Raw genomic sequence first — 5,836 nt, 5'->3', positions numbered from 1 at the left:
GTAAACTCCAAATAAAGTCTGTGGTTTTGTCAACGGTATTGTCCTCATGTTAATTTCTTAGTTTTGGTAAATGCAGCTTGATTATGGAAGATGTTACCTTTTGGGGAAGCTTGGGGAAGTGTGTACAGGTACTCCGTACTATCTTTGCAACTTTTTTGTAAATCTAAAATTTCAAAATAAAAAGATATAAAAATATAAAATGGAGAAAAGGAGATAGAGCTCTACTCCCCCTCCCTCATGGCATTAACTCTTCCTGCAGAAGACTGGAACTGGTAAATGCAGAATGACTGAACAGCTGTGGTGCAGGTACCCTACTGGGAAACAGGAGCAGGACCTAAACTGTGCACACTGAATGATAAGACCCAACGCCAGCCTTAGAACTGAGCGCCTGGGCCCCCCACTTGTTAGAGAGCCCTATGAATCAGAGAGATGAGAGAATAAATTCATGGAAGAACACATGGGTATCGTTATCAATCAAGGCCCAGCACCCAGTGCTGGCACAGTGCAATCTATAACCTTAAGTATGTCCCTTTTGTGACACTAACTTCATTTGAAGATGCTTCTCCCCCTCGCTTGCTCTTGTCCTCCTTTCTCCTCTAAATAAAAGGTGACTGTCCCTGAATGCTGTATAGGAATGTGGGTTGTGCTTCTGCTGTCAAACACAGACTTTGCTACAGAAGGAATATGAACAGCAAAAGCACTTCGGTAAGAGAAAATACAAATTAATTAGTTTGACAATCTTTCTTCCTGAGAGCACGGATGAAATAGATACTTGCATATTAAAGTCTCAAGAGTGTCAGATGTCCATCTTTTTAAATTTCACTTCAAATTCTAGCTGGAGTATCCAGTGATATGCACTAATTAGCATACTATTCAATACCATTATACACAGCAACTGAGAAACACTTTGTAATACTAAATAATTCATATTACTCTTAAGTCTGTGTGTATATATGTCTAGATACAACAAGTGTGAAGCAAGCTATGTATTTCACACTGACAGATGGATACTAATTCTAGAATTGTAATTTGTTTTAGTTTTATAAAATGGTTAATATGATTTAAACAAAACGTTAAGTTTGAATTACCAGATAAGCAATAATGAGAGATGGAGCATGAGACGACTTCTCAGTTTTCTCCCTCAATGAGTCATGGTTTCCTTAGGCAAGGTTTGCACAACAGGTAACACTTATCCAATGCTTCTCACACCAGAGGCAATTTCCTCCCTTGCCTCACCTGGGGGGCAGGCATTTGGCAATATCTGGAGACATTTTTGATCGCCATGACTCAGGGCTGGGGTGCTACTGGCATCTGGTAGATAGAGGCCAGGGATGCTACCAAACATCTTACAATGCACAGGGCAGCCCCCCAGAGCAAAATAATCCAATCCAAAATGTTAATAGTGCCACAGCTGAGAAGTCTGTTTTAGATAAATCTCGGAGCTTGGGGTTCTCTAAGCTTTGATGTCTCTCATATACTACTATTCCACTTGTCAAGACCCCACTCTTCCCTAATTTAGCTTAACCTGACATTCATATAAAATGCTTGGCAAAGTATGTGGATTCACATACTAATATAATTTACCAAATCACAGAATCAGTCTCTGAATTTGGTTTTCAGTTACCTCAGCCCTATGACTACAAGCAATAAGAGATTTTTACAACACTATCCCATAAAGGCTTTTGAGTTTTATTCTATTAAGGCAACACTTTTGCAATTTGAGTATGTCACCTGCTTGCTTTAAATTACCCCATGCGATTAAAGGCACCCATCATGGTTTAATCACACCTGTTCCCCTTTAAATTGAACTATGGCAACAGCTATCTGATTCCCCAGAGCTTCCTCCTCAGTGCGTACATAGTTCCATATAATCATACAAAATAACTTGATTGGCTATTTTTCCATTGCATACGGAATGCCACTTTACCATCATGGAATATCAAAGAAAGTCTCTGCATTTTGTCTGACCTCTATGTAATAACCGTTTCCCTGAGGACATGTTGCCTGCAGCCCACTGTCTGGAACCACTAGATAGTAAGCTCCATGGAGCCAGGGACCAAGCCTATCTTATTAATCACTGTATTCCCAGCACCCAGGCTGTACTTGGCACATAGCAGGTACCTAGTTAATATTTGTTGAATTAATTAGTAAAGTCAAATGTCAATTCCTCTAAGAAACTTTTTTATTAAAGTGCTTATTACATATGTTTCTTCATCTGCTTTTCCTCCTCAACTAAGTCTCTCAAGACAGAGACCTAATCACAAAGATACTTAGTAACCTAGTTACCAAGGTACAGGAAAGACCTTTCAAACAACTCATACAATAAAACCAACATCCCTGCTACCATCGTCAAAAGAGACAGTGTGAAAGAACTGAGAGCTTAAGAACTTATAGGCTCTTCACATAGGGAAGTAAAACTGTGGAAAGGCTGAATAGCTTACGTTTCTAAGTACACGCAGTACTGGTCTCCAAGAGATAACCAAACTGCTTTCACTCCTATCCTCCCCAAAAATGCCCTCTTGAAACGGCCTGAATTTTTTTTTTACATTCTAATAATGAAAGAAATTCTTCCAAATTTAAATTCATTTGAACAGGCATTCTTCTTTAAAATAACAATTATATCTGAAAATGTTAAGAGGTTGGCTATTAATAATCCATGTACTCATTAGGGCAAATCACTACAGTGAAGTTACTTTTTTTCTAATATCAGAGACTCTCCAAAACAGGAATGTAGGTAATTTTGGTGCAAAGAGAGCTTTGACAGGAGAAGATAGGCTTGAATGGACTGGGGCAACGTGGTAACTAGGGTAGTTAGCACCAAGCACTATGAAGTAGAAGAGAAGCAGATAAGAGAAGTGAAAGGATGCTGAAGACAATATACACCAATTTACAAACTGCCTAAGATCACTTCAAGACTTAGAGAACACAGGTCTTCCCTGGTGGCGCAGGGGTTAAGAATCCGCCTGCCAATGCTGGGGACACGGATTTGAGCCCTGATCCGGGACGATCCCACATGCTGTGGGGCAACTAAGCCCGTGCGCCACAACTACTGAGCCTGTGAGCCACAACTACTGAAGCCCAGGCGCCTAGAGCCCGTGCTCCGCAACAAAGAGAAGCCACTGCAATGAGAAGCCCGCGCACCACAACAAAGAGTAGCCCCCGCTCACCGCAACTAGAGAAAAAGCCCGTGCGCAGCAACGAAGACCCAACGCAGCCAAAAATAAATAAATAAATAAATTTATTTTTTAAAAAAAGACTTAGAGAACATCTTCGGCTCTTGTTTCTGCACTTCACTTGCTCTCTGGTTAGTACTATGGTTCACCTGCTTCTAAATTAAGGATTACATGATGGATTCTGGGAGGAGGCTTCTTCTGAACATGAAGTCCACTAAATACCACCACTGTGCTGCTCACTTTCCTTGCAGCCACAAAATTGTGCATGCCCAATGCCCCTGTTAGTACTGTTGAGGCAACAATTAACTTTCTGCCACTTTGGAAGGTCTAGAGCTCTCAAAAAAGTCTTGTGATGATTTCATCACCTGACTAAATTACCTGACACAGAACTAAGAATGATTCAATGACTGCTTACAGAGTATAAAAACTGATTAATTCCACTCAAGGGGAAAAAAATCACTGACAAAACCAAACACTTTTACTAATTACTGTACTGCCACTCCATAAACACATGGTAGCTTTTATAGTAAAAAAAGATAGTTCCACTATGCTGAATTACAATCCCTTAGTTGAATGCTAAGCATAATTTAATTTTATTAATTTTGAGGGGATTTGTATAAAATCACTCCTTAATTTTATGAAATGCAGATTACAATACAGACTGTTTGCCATGATTTAATGCATAGCTTGTTTTTTTATTTTCTTTTCAGTCTATGTATATTTGATTAATAAATAATAAAAATAGAACCAAACACAGCAGTAGTTCTCAGCTTACCTTCTTCCAGTAGAAAAAGTTTCCATTTCTCCATGGATAAACCAATGTTTACGGAAAGTGTGACAAAAAGTCACTTTGTTTTTATATTTAAAAAAAAAAAATCCTAGGGGTGGAGCCCCTCATGGCGCAGCTGTGTGGGCTGAGGCGGTACTGGGCACTCCTCACCCTGCTGGCATCGCTGCTCCTCTCCCGCTGAGGCGGCCGACGGAGAATGTGGCGTTCATGGAAGCAAGGGCATCTACTAAGAGTGAGGTGTTTCTCCAGCCACACACAGCTGCACAGACTTTTGCCGAGTTTCGAAGAGTGTGGGGAAATGCCGGGCCTCCATCCCTAAGTGGTGGTACAATGTCACTGACGGATCCTGCCAGCAGTGTGTGTACGGAGGCTGTGGAGGGAATGACAATAATTCCATGACCAAGGAGGAGTGTCTTGCAAAGTGTGCTGGTGTCACAGTAAACACCATCGATGACCTGTCCAGGAATGGAGCAGATTCCTCTGTCCCAAGTGTTCCCGGAAGGCAGGATTCTGATGACCTGTCCAGTGATATGTTCAACTGTGAAGAACACTGCACTGCCAAGGCCGTTCCTGGGGCTTGCCGTGCATCCTTCCCACGCTGGTACTTTAATGCCGAGAAGAACTCTTGTGATAACTTCACCTACGGCGGATGCCGGGGCAATAAAAACAGCTACCCCTCCAAGGAGGAGTGCGTGCAGCGCCGCTTCGGCAAGCAGTTGTGTCCTGCCCTGGCCTGCACTAAAGCGGTGGTCCTGGCAGGGCTGTTCGTGATGGTCCTGACGCTCTTGCTGGGAGCCTCCGTGGTCTGCCTGATCAGGGTGGCGCGGAGGAACCAGGAGCGCACCCCCCGGACTGTGCGGAGCTCTGGGGACGACAAAGAGCCGCTGGTGAAGAACACTTACGTCCTGTGAATGCCCTGCCGCCAAGGGGCTGCTGCCCTCCTCAATCCCCCGTTAATGAAGAGAATCTGGGAAGGGAGGGGAGACAAGTGTTGAACGCATCTGTGCTTTTTCAAATAGAGTGATTGGTTTGTATTTGCGCGATCATTAGGGCTTTTGGTCTGTTTGTTAATCCAGAAGGTAAGAGGGCTGCTCCCTGGTCTCCCGGGATGGGTTTGCTTTGGAAATTCTCTTAGTGAAGGGCTGTGCACGTTGCAAATGGTCTTAGCCCTAGATCGGAGTCGGTTCCTCTTCGATTTATTTCTTTGCTCCACGTATAGTTTTCTTAGCTTATGTTGAATCCTATTGTCTCCTTTCCGATCACAAAAGTAATGTTTAATAGTTTCCTTTGTTTGTTTTCTGTTTTGTTTTGTTTTTTAAAGTAAGCAGAAACATGTTTTTTTAATTAGGATTCTGAAAGGAAGAAGTAAAATGTACAAGTTTAATAAAAATGGCCTTCCCTTAAAAAAAAAAAATCCTAAAAGTGGAAGGGAAAAGCAATCATTAGTTTACTTCCTATATATGGTTTGACTAACTTTTAGTAACCACAACCCCTATGTTCAGTACAGATTAGAAGAAACCTTATATTCAGACCATTTTAACTCTTCAGGGTATGTGGATTCTATCAGGAATAAACTTTTAATTTTTCTTTTAATTGAAACAGTATTTACTATTAAAAAATCACATGGCACTGAGAAGCAGAAAAGAAGATTTGAATAAATGGAGAGAGATATACTTGTGGATCAGAAAACTGGCCCTTCAGCCATCCATGCACTACGGACTTCTGCCAGGTGGTTAGCTTCCCTAAGCCTGTCATGAAATACCGACAGATTTCCTGCTTCCCTCAACTAGTCAACTGGTATCTTTGGATTTTCTCTTTCAATCTAATCCACCTGCCATCATCTCCCTGCCTTTTGAATTGTATACATCACTTT

At 41.7% G+C, this 5,836-nt stretch overlaps 1 pseudogene; it reads left to right on the top strand.

Moving 5' to 3' along the window:
* Window positions 1-4,054: 4,054 nt before the first annotated feature.
* LOC101316134 (kunitz-type protease inhibitor 2 pseudogene) lies at window positions 4,055-4,905 on the top strand (annotated as a pseudogene).
* The last annotated feature ends 931 nt before the right edge of the window (window positions 4,906-5,836 follow it).

The sequence above is a fragment of the Tursiops truncatus genome, chromosome 6, assembly GCF_011762595.2.
Source record: "Tursiops truncatus isolate mTurTru1 chromosome 6, mTurTru1.mat.Y, whole genome shotgun sequence".
Lineage (NCBI taxonomy): Eukaryota > Metazoa > Chordata > Mammalia > Artiodactyla > Delphinidae > Tursiops > Tursiops truncatus.
The sequence above is the reverse complement of the archived record's forward strand: the minus strand, read 5'-3'. Positions and strand labels throughout refer to the sequence as shown.